The 15,743-nt window shown below is 34.8% G+C and overlaps 1 protein-coding gene across 4 annotated transcripts in view; it reads right to left on the minus strand.

The window, feature by feature from the left end:
• Cldnd1 (claudin domain containing 1) overlaps positions 1–15,743 on the minus strand; it is a 232,139-nt gene that overhangs the window by 17,810 nt on the left and 198,586 nt on the right. The gene's annotated exons all lie outside the window — the stretch shown is intronic.

A 15,743-nucleotide genomic window follows, 5' to 3' on the forward strand; every position in this document is an offset into this window, starting at 1 on the left:
AGAAATGGGACAGAACAGAGCTAATACACCCATGCATCTACATCCAGTCGATTGTAGAAGTCATCCAAAACCTAAATTGAATAAAGGAAAGCATCTTCAATAAATGGTGCTGGAAAAGCTGGATGTTCAAAGGAAGAAGACTAAAAATCACTCCCGTCTCTCACCCTGTAAAAAAATCAACTCAAGATGAATCAAAGGCCCAAATGTAAGGTAAGATGAAATAGTAGAAGAAAACATAGGGGAAACACTTAAAGATATTGGTATAGGACCCAAAGACATTGTATAGAGCCCAAAGCACAGGAAGCAAAAGTGAAAATTACAAGCGAAATCACTTTGTACTGAAAACTTATACAACAAAAGAATCCAGAGTGCGGAACTTCTACAGAATGTGAGAAAATACTCATTAAATATTCCTCTGACAGAGGGTTGAACTAGAATATTCTAGCATATACAAGGAGCTAAAAAAAACTTAACAAAAGTAACAGAAAAACTAGTAATCTAAGTAATAATGGGAAAATGATCTGAGTAGATATTAACCATCAGGAAAATGCAAATCAAAATGTAAATTAGCATAACTGTTATGGAGAACAGTATGAAGGTTCCTCAAAAAACTAAAAATAGGGAGCAAAACATGGAGTGGTGGAGCAGTGAGTATTGAACAGTAAATACAGAGGTGGATCAGTGAGTGCCAGTAGCACAGTTTCTCCTAAAAGAACAAGTGCCCAGAGTCTGGAAATCAACAGCCCAGAGTCCAAAAAAGGGCATAGAAGGCATAGGAGAACCACGAGGAAACTGACAGAGGAAAAGAAGAAAATAGAATCCATTGCTACAGAAGAAATAGATTGCTGATGCAGATCAGAGAACATGTAACTTGGTGGATCAGCTGTGTACCTGCCCTGGCAGGGATCAGTGAAAACAACTTTACTGCTCATTGAGAAACTGAGACCAGACCTGGATCAAGAGAGTCTTGTATAGTTGCAGGCAGTGGTGAAAGTGCATAATAATATTCTCCAAAGGCCTGGGGACAGTAATTGATAAGTGAGGTGAAAGGCTCACCCAGATAGGCACCTGGTGGATGGGGCCACCATTCTGTGTAAAGAGGCTTGTGCTTGAACTCCCACAGAAGAATAGCAGAACAGCAGAACTGTTCCAAGGTCATTTTGATCCTGGGAGAGAAAGAAGGGAAAAGCCATCCAGTCAAGGTAGACTGCTGGCAGTTGGTCATCTGATTGAGGGAATTCATATTGAGAAATAGGGACTGGGACCAGCCAAACTCCACTCCCATAACTACCCAGGACCACTAAGACTAGCCATGACTAAAATGTACTGAAGGTGCTCCCTCTGTTCTGCAGCCAGATGCAGGCAGGCAAGAGGCCTTGGCCAGTGACAGAAAGAGGACACTCCCCACCCTCTGTACTGCGATCATGGACATAAACAAGGAAATTACCCTAGCCAGTGATGGACAAAGGCACCCATCCTCCTCCACTCCCACAGCCAGAGTATGAAAGTACTCAAAGGTGTGGAACAGATAAACCTATGCAAGGTCCAGGAAGGGCCAACTGTGTGCAGACTTGGGAATGGCCTTGGGCTGGATCCAGCTGAGAGACATGGAATAGTCTGCTAGCTGGGGAAATCCCCCAGTTCATCCCCCAAAGCCAGAAACAGCCTAGTGCCCAGAACTGATCTTTCTACAGATCTGGTGGGGCTGCACAGTGCATTGTCTGTTTCAGACACTAAGACAGAACTGTGGACCCCAAAAGAATTTTAATATTTTTATTACTTTTTTTCCCCCTTGTTTGCTTGATTCATTTTCCTTTTTCAGTCTGGTTGGGTTTTAGTGGGGTTTTTTGGTTTTTTGGGTTGTTTAGGTTTTATACATTTATTCTTCTTCTGTTCTATTTGTCTTCTCTCTCTTCAACTATCTCTCTTGATTTTATACTTTCATGTGAGTGAACAGTGTCTCTTGTCTTTCTGGCTCACTTTTATTTTCATTTGCTTCCTCTTTTATGCTTTTTATCCTGGTCTATTCTCCAGTATCTCAAAGCATGGATGTTTATCCTTTTCCTCCAGCCTTGCTTCTATTATATTTCTCTTCACTTATTTCTATTTTGTTCCATATCCCTCTTCAGTTTCCCTCCTACAGGATAAAATCACACTACTAAAGGGGAACTCATTGCATATACACTCCTGGTTTATGTTGGATTTTGTTATACAACGGTAGAGCTTGCTCATATGGTTAAAGGTATCAAACTAATAAGGACAATAGTTTGTCAGTTGCTACATTGTGTTAGATGCTATCAATACTGCTAATTGTACTACATAAATGAGGATGTCATACCTGTTGCAAACAGTTGTTCTTCCTGGTATAACCACACTGAGATTGACTGGGGTCACAAGCATCACAATAGTCCAGTACAAAAGGACTGGGTGCTGAGCTAAACAGATAGTAATGTCTCATCCTTAATAAATTGGGAAGGGAGGATCTCACAATAGACACAAAGACCAAGAACAACCTACACCTAAAAGACATCTCTGAGGAATAGGTATTTCCTAGAGAAACCTCTGTATTAGTGATAAAGCTATCTACCATAAGAAATCTACAAGCAACAACTCAGAAAATAAAATAAAATTTAAAAATACAAAATGACAAGACGTAGAAGCAAAACTGCAACCCCAGACATCCCATCCACACAAGACAAGTACAGGAGATGAGATAGAGGAAGTTGAAAGCCACCTACCTGAACTTTCTGAAATGATAGCTGAAGAAATGAATAAACAGATAAAAGAGGCTAGAGAGAAAATAATCTTCCAGGTAAAAGAAAGAAATCACAATCAAAATGAAGGACATGCTCAACTAACCTAGAGTAGACAAAGATTAAAAAATACAGGCGCTCATGAAAATAATACCTAGCGCAGCTAAGAAATGGAGTTTATGAAACAGATTGAAACAGATGTCCAGAAGTTTAAAAATTCCACTGAAAATATAGGCAATCATTTAAATCAAGGTGAGAGCAGAATTTCAGATCTAGAAGGCAGGATTGCAGTTATTGACCATGAAAAGAAAGACATCTTAAAAACAGCAAGAAGCTCTGAAAATTTAATCCAACAGTTGCAAGATGATGCAAAGAAAAACAATATAAGATTCATTGAAGTTAATGAAAGAGCAGGAGACAGTGCAAATGCCATAAAAAAAAAAAAAAAAAAAAAAAAACCTGTTCACAGATGTAATGGCAGAAAACTTCCAAAACATGAAAAGAGAATTTGGCATATAAATAAGTGAGGTATATAAAACCCTAAATACCCATGGCCAAAATAAATCTACACCAAGGCATATAATAATAATCAAGATTCCAGAAACTCAGCACAAGAACAGAATATTCAAACCTGTTAGAGAAAAGAAACAAATCACCTATTAAAGAAAGCCAATCAGAATCACAGTGGATTTTTCAACACAAACCATTAATCAAGGAGAGGTTGGAGTGAAGTATTTCTGGCCCTAAAAGTAAACAACCTCCAAACCAGTCTGATGTACCCCACAAGACTATATTTCAAAATCAATGGAGAAACAATATACTTCCATGACAAAGAACAATGGAAGAAATTCACAACAAACAAATGAGCTCTACAAAGTGCCACAAAGTTCATTTTAGAAAGAGATAATTAAAACAATTCAAAGAACACCAATAGAAAGAAACAACCAGGCAGGCCAAGCAATTAAACAGAGGGGAAAGACAAAACCGACAGCAGGAAAATAATATGACAGGAATAAGCCAATACACATCAGTTATAATTATCAATGCAAATGGTATTAATTCACCAATCAAAAGAAGCAGATTGGAAAACGGGTCAAGAAACAAGATCCAACAATGTACTGTATACAAGAAACACATTTAACTCTAAAAGAAATTCATAGAGTGAAAGTCAAAGGATGGAAAACAATATTTCATGTGACAGGAACCCAGAAAAATGTGGGGGTAGCTATTCTATTTGCAGACAATGTGAACTTCAAGCCAAGACTGATCAAAAGAGACAAAGAAGGTCACTACATACTTGTTAAGGAAAGCTACAAGAAGAGATAACAATTATAAATATATATGCACTGAATATCCGTGCACCTAACTACATAAGCAAATATTAATGACATGAAAAATAGAAGAATGAACACAATTGTAATGGGGAGGCTTTAATACCCCACTGTCACAAACAGACAAATCAATTAGACAAAACTCAACAAAGAAATGTCAGAAATGAACCAAACTTGTGAACAAATGGACTTAGTAGATGTCTATCCCACAACATCAGAATACACATTCATTTCAGCTGCACATGGGATGTTCTCCAAAATAGAACACATACTAACCTACAGAACATGTATAAGCAAATGCAAAGGAAGTGAAATTGTCCCATGCATATTATCTAATCATAAAGCAATATAAAAGGAAATCAACAGCAAAACAAACCACAAAATCTCTATGAACACCAGAAAATTAACACCTTCATGAACAACCACAGATAAAATTAAAGAAGAAATTAAACAGTAACTAAAATTAAATGATAATGCAAACACAATGTATCAAAAATTATGGGATGCAATCAAAGCAGTCTTAAAGGGGACATTGATAGCAGTGAACTCTCACATCAGTAAAATAGAGCGAGTTTAAAGAACTCAATGTTGAACTTCAAACTTCTGGAAAAAGAAGAACAAGTCAAGCCTAAAGCTCCCAAAATGGAGAAAATTACAAAGATCAGAGCAGAAATTAATGCATTTGAGACTAAGAAAATGATACAAAAATTCAATGAATCAAAGAGTTGATTCTTTGAAAGATTAAATAAAATTGATAAATCCTTAGCCAACCTTAGAAAGGAAAGAAAGGATGAAAATTCATGCAATTAGGAATGAAAGGGGTGAAATCATAACAGATCCTGTGGAAATCCAGAAGATCATCAATGCCTACTTCAAGAACCTGTACTCTCATAAGATGGAAAACACAGAAGAAATGGACAGATTCCTAGATACATATGAATTACCAAAGTTGAATTGAAAAGATGTAAATATTCTAAATAACACAATATCAGCCAATGAAATTGAACATGTAATTAAAAACTAACCAATAAAAATAAGCCCACATCCTGATGGATTCATTGATGAATTCTATAGGAAATTTGGAGAAGATCTACTGCCAGTTCACTTCAAACTCTTTAATGAAATAGAAAGGGAAAAATACTCCCCAAAACATTTCTGGAACTAAATATTACCCTGATACCAAAACCAGAGGATCCAACCAATAAAAGAAAACTACAAGCCAATCTCCCTGAACATAGACACAAAAATCCTCAATAAGATATTACCAAACAAAATGGAACAAATCATCAAGAAAACTGTACACCATGACCAAGTGGGATTCATCCCAGGGGTGCAGGGATGGTTCAACACATGCAAACCAATAAATGTAACACACTATATCAATAGACTCGAAGATAAAAATGACATGATCATCTTAATAGATGCAGAAAAACATTTCACAAAGTCAACACCCATTCATGATAAAACCCTACAGAGAATTGAAAAAGTGGTCTTTACCTCAGTCTGCTAAAACCCTTCTATGATAAAACAGCTAACATAATATTAAATGGTCAAAAACTCAAAACTTTCACTCTAAAATCAAGAACAAGATAAGGATGTTCACTATCACCACTCCTATTCAACATAGATTAGCCAGAGCAATTAGACAAGAAAAAGAAATAAAAGGAATAAAGGTAGGAAAGGAAAAAGGTAAATTATCATTCTTTGCAGATGACATGACTCTCTATATAGAGGACCTGCAAAACTCCACCAAAAATCTTCTAGATTTAATAACCAAATTCAGTATTGTAGCTGGATCCAAAACGCACAAAAATCAATAGCATCCTTGTACACAAACTTACTGAGAAAGAAATTAGTGAGAAAATACCTTTCACAATAGCATTGAGAAAATGAAATACTTAGGAATCAATCTAAAAAGGAAGTAAAGGACATATACAATGAAAATTACAGCACTCTGAAAAAGGAGATCAAAGTGGATATCAGAAAATAGAAAGATATCCCCTGTTCATGGGTAGGAACAACCAACATAGTGAAAATGGCCATACTTCCAGATAGTTATAGAGATTTAATGCAATCCCAATAATCATACCATTAGGATACCTCACAGAACTAGAAAAAATGTTCCTAAAATTCATTTGGAATGAGAATAAATCTAGAATAGCAGAAACAATTCAGGGCAACAAAGGCAAGATGGGGCATCACAATCCCTGATCTGAAATTATACTACAGAGCTCCTGTGATAAAAAAAAAAAAAAAGCATGGTACTGGCAAAAAAAAAAAAGGACCTGAGAATTAATGGAACAGACTAGAAGAGGTAGAAACAATCCCAAATGCATTCATACATCTTGTCATTTTTTAATTAATGTTATTGGTACATTTAAGGTATATGATACAATAACATTCTTCATTGGAAATTTGCACCTTCACATAATCCATCTTGGTTCTTATTTTTTCCCCATTCCCCTGCCCTCCCTTCAACCCCTCCACCCCTCCCTATCTACAAAGACTTTGTTTCCATTTTTTCTTTTTCTCATATTAATTCCATTCTCTTCTTTCTTTACCCCTACCCCTCCTACTTCCCTTCCCCTTTGCACCTTTTCTTCCTATTTCACATTATTTATTATACCTTTTAGTCCTTATTTACACTTTCAGTTTCTCACACTAGAGAAAGTCTTTGGTACTTACACGTGTGTCCTATTTATTTCACTTAAGAATATCACCTCAATGTGCATCCATTTAGCTACAAATGTCTCTAATTTCTCATTTTTTAAGGCTGAGTAATACTCCATTGTATAAAAAAAACACATTTTCTTTATCCAGTCTCCAGTTGATGCCATCTTGTCTTTGACAATGTGGGCAAATATGTCCATTGGAGGAAAGATGACCTCTTTAATAAATGGTGCTGGAAAAACTGGCTTTCTGTATGCCAAAGACTAAAACTAGACCCATTTCTCTAACCATTCACTAAACTAACCATTCACTAAACAAAGTTGATCAAAGATATAAATATTAAGAGAGAAACATTAAATGCTATACACATGTATTAAAATATCACACTGAGCACCATTAACATGCAGAATTAATACATGTTAAACAGAAAATAAGTAAAAAAGTAAATAAAACTGATACCACAGATATACAAAGGCTTATAAAGAACTACTATAAATGATTATTACCAACAAATTGGAAAACATAATGAATGAATGAATCCCTGGATACATGCAATCTGCTAAAATTGAATCAAAAATAGAAAAATCTAAGTATGCAAATGATGAGTAACAAAATTAAAGTAATAAAAATTTCTTTCAAATAAAAGTCTGAGTCAGGGTTCCTTCTCTGCTGAATTCTTCCAAATATTTTTAAAACACCAAATATTTTACTAATACATGAAAATGACATGACAAAAGAAGAAAGAAAATGTAAGGTACAGACCAATGTTTGGGATAAACATAAGGATTTTGTGTGGGTACCCTCAGCATAATGCTGACAAATTAAATCCAGTGGTACACTAAAAAGATTGTCTATCATGATTGTTGCAGTTTAGACCTCAATTGGCCCCCAAAGCCTCATGTGTTTAAAGGATGATTGGATTATGGGGCCATTGTAGCTGACTTGTTGGTAGGGGGCAGAGTCTTCTCAGAAGGGGTGTCACTGAGGCTGTAACCTGGAGGAGGGATATAGGGATATATTGTCTCCCTTCTTGGCTCCTCCTATGACATGCTGTCCTTCCTGCCTTCCATGCCATGAGTAAGAAATTATGTAAAAGAAAAAATAAAGGGCCTTCAAATGTGAAGGAAGAGTCAAATTGCCTGTTTTTAGACAGCATAACTTTACATAGAGAACAGCCTAGACTTCTCAGTTGGTAGAACTGATATTTAAAAGTGGCAAGATACACAGTCAACATACAAAAAACAGTAGATTTTCTACATACCAATAATGAATATGAAAAAAGAAATTGAGAAAACAATCTTATTTATGAAAGCTATGAAAACAAATACCTAGGAATAAATCTAAACAAGTAAGCAAACGATATCTTCAGTGAAAACTACAAGACACTGATTCAAAAAACTGAAGAAGACATACACACAGAGAAATGGAAATATAGAAAAATTAATAATATTAAAATGTGCACAATACCAAAAAATTTTCAGATTCAACATAATATCTATCAAAATTCTAATGTAATTCTTGAAATAGAAAAAATAAATTCCAAACTTTGAAGGGAATCAGAAAAACCTCTACCTATCTAAAGAATTCCTGAGTAAAAAAAAAGCTTAGGGAATCCTATCTAACTTCAGAATATACTATAAATCCACAGTAAACAAAACAGCATGGTACCACTTATAAAATCAGATATATGAATCAATGGAATAGAAGAGAGTACCAGAAATAAATGCACATACTTATATCCATTTTCTACAAAAGCACTAAGAACATACACTGGAGAAAAGAGTGTCTTCATAAAGTTGTGCTAAAAACATAGGATATTCACTTACAGAAAAATGAAAGTAGATTTATCAACAGTTAGAAAAATCAATATAAAAAGGATCAAATATGTAAGTGTAAAATTTTTAATTAGGGAAAAATATTTTGAGTGAGACCACAAAAACACAAGCCATGAAAACAAAAATAGACAACTTGGACTACATCTAAAGGAATCCAGCAACTCAACAGCAAAACAAAATATCAACAAATCTGATTAAAAGTCAGCAAAATGTCTGGACAAATATTTCTCAAGAGAATACTACAAGTGAATAACAAGTATATGAACAAATTATAAACAATCAAGAAAATCAAGAAAATAAAAATCAAAACTGAGATATCATCATTGTAAATTTATTTTATTTTTATAAGTACATGTTTCACAGACATAATGGTCATATTCATCATGAGAAGTTTGTACTGGGTGAGCCTGTCAGATAATCATCTTAATCTAGTTAAAATAGCTATAAATAGACAAAAAATAACAATTGTCAGTGAATATGCAGAGAAAGTGGAACTCTTGTGCAATGCTGTGATAATGTACACTAATATAACCATTAAGAAAAACATCATGGCAATTCTTCAAAAAAGTAAAAGTAGGACTATCATATGATCCAGCTCTCTGGCTACTGAATATATATCCAAAAGAAAGGAAATCACTATATAGAAAATATATCTGTGCTTACATTTTCATTGTAGCACTGTTCATAATAGTGAAGATGTGGAATCAACTCAGACGTCCATCATTGGATGAATAAACATGATATATATGCACAGTGAAATATTATTAAGCCACAAAAAACACTGTCAATTGCAGCAAGATGGATAAGCCTGGAGGATAGAATATTATTGAAATTACCTAAACACAGAAAGGTGAATACTTTCTATTCTTACATATATGTGAAGGCTGAAAAGTTAACCTAATAAAATTTTTGAAATAAATTTTTTTGGTACATTTTAGGTATACAATATAATGACATCCATCACTGGAAATTTGCACCTTTACATAATCCATCTTGGTTCTTATTTTTTCCCCATTCCCCTGCCCTCCCTTTAACTTCTCCATTCCTCCCTATTTACAGAGACTTTGTTTCCTTTTTTTAAATTTTCTCATATTAATTCTATTCAGAGGACACTGAAGCCTGACAACAAAATTTCACTGGCATACACAAGGGTGAGTGACCAGGAAGCTGCTCCCTCAACAAACTGCCAGGTTTTTTTTCTTTGTTGCATGCCATAGAGGCTAACTGGAACCTCTAGGAATAACAAGGTTAGGAACTGGCACCAGCATTGAGGATAGCATTTGTAACAACATGATCCCACCTGCCCTATGACTCATGCAAGGGAGGAACTTGGACCATGGACACAATTGCAACTAGTGGCACAAGCAGCCTTGGGCCCAGAAATCGGCACTACTTCCAACTCATGACCAGCAGTGCAACTAGCCTTAGGCTGCTGTTTCTGGACAAGGAGGGCAGTGTGCAAGAGGAGCCAGTGGTATGGAACACATAGGGCTGTGCAAGGTCTGGGAGGGGCCAATTCACAGGACTGGGAGCAGCCGTGGGCTGTCTCTGTCTGAGGGTGGCACAGCAACTGGGAGAGCAGCACAGAGACAAACAGGGTAAAGAGACATGGTCAGGCTACCCAGAAAGCTGCTGGCTAAAGACTGACTGGTCTCAGGCCCCACATCTGTAAGCCAAGATCAGCTCCTCACCTAGTACTAATCCTGTGGCAAACTTGGGGAAGTTATCCAGTAGAGATTTGGACTCTGACTTGGACTACCACTTGACTACCACAGAAGTTGGACACCAGAGGAATTTTTCCCTTCTTTCTCTCTTTATTTTTCTCATAATTTTGGGGGGCTTGTTTAGGTTTTGAATTTTATTGTTTGTTTTGTTTTACCACTCCTGTTTCTCTCTTTTCTTAATTGTCTTTTTGATTTTTTGATATTTTCATGTGAATGAACTTTGTCATTAGTTTTTCTGGTTCACTTTTATATTATTTTGCTTTCTTCTTCTTCATTCTTTCTCTCTTGTCCTCTTCTCCAGTTTCCCAAAGCTTGAGTGATCATCCTCTGCCCTTCAGCTTTGTTTTACTATATTTCTCTTCAGTTATTCATCTGTTTTGTCCCCTATTCCTCTGAAATCCACCCATCATAGGGTAAAATCACTCTACCAAGGGGAAATTCACTGTATACAAGTTCCTGATTTATGTTGGATGTTGTTATATAACTATAGATCTTGTTCCTATGATTAAAGTTACCAAATTAGCAGTTATCAAAGGTTGTCAGTTTCTAGGCTGTACTTGACGATATTGTCATTGTTAATTGTACTACTTTAACCAAGATGCAACACATTTTGTAATCAGTTGTTCACCCTTGTATGACAACACTGTGATAGTAAGTGTTCATAATTATCAAAATAGTCCAGTACCAAAGGACTGGGAGCTGAGTCAAATAGATAGCAACTTCTCATCCCTGATAAATTGGGAAGGTAGGATCTTGGGAAAGGCACAAAGACCAAGAGCCAACTACACCTAGAAGACATCTCTGAGGAACAGATATTTCCCAGGGAAGCCTTGATACTAGTGATAAAGCTACCTAACATAAGAAACTTACAAGCAACAACACAGAAAACAAATTAAAATTAAAAAATAGAAAATGACAAGATGCAGAAGCAATATGCAACCAGACCTCCAGCCAGCCTAGGATAAATCCAGGGTACACTGAGATAGAGGAAATCAGAAGCCAACTACTGGAATTTTCTGAAATGATAGTAACAGAAATAAATGAACAGATGAATGAGACTATAGGACAAATCAGAAGAGAAATAGTCTCTCAGGTTAAAAAGAAGAGATGATGATCATAATGAAGGACCTTCTCAGCAAATATAGAGTAAACATAGGTAAATAAAATAGATGAGCTTAGGGAAATAACAGAATCTATGAATGCCCAACACAGGAAAGAAATGGAATATATGAAACAGATTCAAACAGATATCCAGGGAACTAAAAATCCCACTGAAAGTTTGCAAAGTTGAATGAATAAAAGTGAAGGCAGAATAGGGGATAGGAATGTGGTTAATGATCACAAAAGGAAATATCTCTTAAAAATAGTAAAAGACCATAAAAAAATCCAAGAGATGGAACATGATGCAAAGAACATAAGATTGATCAGAGTCAATGAAAAACAGGAATCAGTGCAAAGGATATTAAAAAACCTGTTCACACAAGTAATGACAGAAAAATTCCTAAGCATGGAAAAAGAATTAGAAATATAAGTAAAGGAGGCATGTAGAACTCCAACCAGCCATAAATATAAACATAAATATAAAACAAGGCATATAATAATCAAGATTCCAGAAATTCAGCACAAGAACAGAATATTAAAAGCTATTAGAGAACAGAAACAAATCATCAATAAAAGAAAGCCCATCAGAATCACAGCAGACTTCACAACACAAACCAGTAAGTCAAGGAAATCTTGGAGTGGTGTATTTCAAGTACTGAAAGAAAACAGCCTCCAAACCAGATTGATGTACCCTGCAAAACTATCTTTCAAATTAAATGGAGAAATAAGATGACAAAGAACATGAGAAAAAACAACTGAAGAAATTCTTAGCCACCAAACCAGCTCTATAAGATTTTCTGAAAGATATTTTAGAAAGAGATAATGAAGACCACAATTTCAAGAACGCCAATAGAAAGAAGCAACCAAGCAAGGCAAGGAATTAAACAGAGGGGAGAGATAGGGAACCAACAAGAAAATAATTTGACAAAGATAAGCCAATACCTATCAGTAATAACCATCAATCTACTTTGTCTCAATTCACCAATCCAAAGAAACAGATTGGCAGAATGGATCAAAAAACAAGATCCAACAATTTACTGCATACAGAAAACGCATTTAACTCAAAAAGAAATTTATAGACTGAAAGCCAAAGGATGGAAAGCAATACTTCACAGGACAGGAACCTGGAAAAAAAGCAGGGATAGCTATTCTATTTGCATACAAACTGAACTTCAAGCCGAGACTGATCAAGAGAGACAAAGAAGGTCTCTGCATACTAGTTAATGGAAAACTCTAAAAAGAGATAACAATCATAAATATATATGCATCAAATACTGGCATACCCAACTTTAAAAATCAAATATTAATGAACATGAAAAATCAAATAAGCCCTAATACAACTGTAATGGGAGATATTAATACTCCACTATAACAAATATATGAACTAGCCAAAAATTCAACAAAGAAATATCAGAACTGAACCTAATCTGTGAACAAATGGACTTAGTAGATGTCTACAGAGTGGCCCATTCCACAGCATCAGAATATACATTCTTCTGAGCTGTGCATGGGATATTCTCCAAAATAGACTACTTATGAGACCACTAGTTCATAGAACATGGGTAAGTAAATGCAAGTGAATTGAAATTATTCCATGCATATTATTAGACCACATTGCAGTGAAATTGGACATAAATAGCAAAATAAACTACAAATCTCCATAAATATGTGGAAATTAAATAACACCCTTCTGAACAACCAATGAGTAATAGATTAAATTAAAGAAGAAATTAGACAGTTTCTACAATTAAATGATAATGCCACAACAACATACCAGAACTTATGGGATGCAATGAAAGGAGTCCTAAGAGGGAAATTTTTAGTGGTGACTGATCACATCAGGAAACAGAACAAGCCCAAATAAAAAACCTCATGTTAAATCTCAAACTTCTAGAAAAAGAATAAGTCGAGCCCAAAACTTGTAGGAGGGAGGAAATTATAAGGATCAGAGCATAAATTAATATAATTAAGACTAAGCAAGCAACACAAAGAATCAATGAATTGAGGAGTTGGATCTTTGAAAGATTAAATAAATTGATAAACCTTTAGCCAACCTTATCAAAAGAAGGAAAGAAAATACTCAAATATAGACAATTAGGAATGAAAAGGGTGAAATCACAGCAGATCCTACAAAATTGAGAAGATCATCAACATTTGAGAATGTTTATTCTAATAAGATGGAAAACATAGAAGATATGGACAGACTCCTAGATACATATGAATTACCAGAGCTGAAAAAAAGATATAAAAATTCTAAATACCCCAATAACCACAAGTGAAATTGAAGAGGTAATTAAATCCTACCAACAAAGAAAATCTCAGGTCCTGATGGGTTCACTGCTTGGAGAAGTCACATGCCACTACTCTTCAAACTCTTTAATAAAATTTAAAGGGAAGAATTACTCTCAAAATCATTCCAAGAAGCAAGTATTACCCTGATATCAAGACCAGAAAGGATTCAATCAAAAAAGAGAACTATGGGCCAATCTTCTTAAGGAACATAGATACAAAAGTCCTCAACAAGATACTGGAAAAATGAATGCATCAAATCATTAAGAATATTATACTCCATAGCCAAGTAGGATTCATCCAGGGATGCAGGAATGGCTCAATACATGTAAATCAATAAATGTAATACACCCTATTAACAGAACCAAGGACAAAAATCACATGATCAACTCCAGAGATGTAGAAAAAGCATTTGACAAAGTCCAACACTCATTCATGATAAAAACCCTACAGAAAATTGGAATAGATGGACTTTATCTCAATCTGATAAAAATCATCTATGAAGAACTAACAGTCAACATCATACTAAATGGTCAATAACTGAAAGCTTTCACTCTAAAATCAGGAACTAGACAAGGATGTCTACTGTCACTACTCCTATTCAATATCATTCTAGAAATATTAGCAGGAGAAAATAGACAACAGAAAGAAATAAAAGGAATAAGGATAGAAAATGAAGTTAAACTGTCATTATTTGCAGATGACAAGATACTCTACATAGAAGACACAAAAAACTCTACCAAAAGGCTTCTAGATTTAATAACAATTCAGTCATGTAGCTAAATGCAAAGTCAACACTCACAAATGAATATTGTTCCTGTAGATGAATAACAAACTTAATGAGAGAAAAATTAGGGAAACCATGCCTTTTACAATAGCATCACAAAAGTGAAATATTTAGGAATTGATCTAAGAAAGGAAGTAAAAGAATTTTACATTGAAAACGACAGTACTATGAAAAAGAATATCAAAGAGGATATCAGAAAATGGAAAGATATCCCTTTCTTATGGGTAAAACAATGAACATAATAAAAATGTTTTACTATACTCCTAAAACTATCATACAGATTTAATGCAATCCCAATCAAAATACCAATAGCAAGTGTCACAGAATTAGAGAAAACATTCCTAAAATTCATTGGGAACCAGAAAAGACCTAGAATAACAAAACAATTCTAGGCAAAAAAAAAAAAAAATATGTAAGGCAGGGGGCATCACAATCCCTGTTGTGAAATTATACTACAGAGCTACTGTGATTTTTTTAAAAAGGAGCATAATATTGGCAAAAAAAAACAGACCTGAAGATCAATGGAATGATTAGAAGGTGCATAAAAAACTCTATGCACAGTCTGCTACCTTGATTTTGACAAAGTGATCAAACATCTTTACTGTATGAAAAATTTCCTCTTTGATAAATGGTGCTGCAAAAACTGACTTTCCACATACTGAAGACGAAAACTAGGTCCATTCCTCTGATCAGGTATTAAAGTAAAATCAAAATGAATGAAAGATCTAAATATTAAAACAGAAACATTAAATCTGTTGGAAGAGAGAGTAGATGGAAATCTTGAAGACATAGGTGTAGGCAAAGACTTTATAAACAAACTCTCAAATTCAGGGGAAATATTACAAAGAATGAACAACCAGAATCTCATCTTTTTTTATTAATATATTGGTACATTTAAGGCATACAATATAATGACATTCATCATTGGAAATTTGTACCTTTACATAATCCATCTTGGTTTTTACTTTTTCACCATTCCTCTGCCCTCACTTTAATTTCTCCATCCCTCCCTATTTACCAAGAGTTTGTTTCTTTTTTTATGTTCTCAGATTAATTCCATTCCCTTCTTTCCTTTCCTTGACCCCTCTCACTTCCCCTTCCCATTTACTCCTTTTCTTCCTATTTCACATTATCTGCTATACCTTTTAGTCCTTATGTACACTTTCAGTTTCTCACACTAGAGAAACTATTCAATATTTACACATGTGTGTCCTATTTATTACACTTGAGTATCACCTCAATGAGCATCCATT

The sequence above is a fragment of the Heterocephalus glaber genome, unplaced genomic scaffold (genome assembly GCF_053883595.1).
Source record: "Heterocephalus glaber isolate CG9 unplaced genomic scaffold, H.glaber_assembly_v1.0 deba00000122, whole genome shotgun sequence".
In the NCBI taxonomy this organism is placed as follows: Eukaryota; Metazoa; Chordata; class Mammalia; order Rodentia; family Bathyergidae; genus Heterocephalus; species Heterocephalus glaber.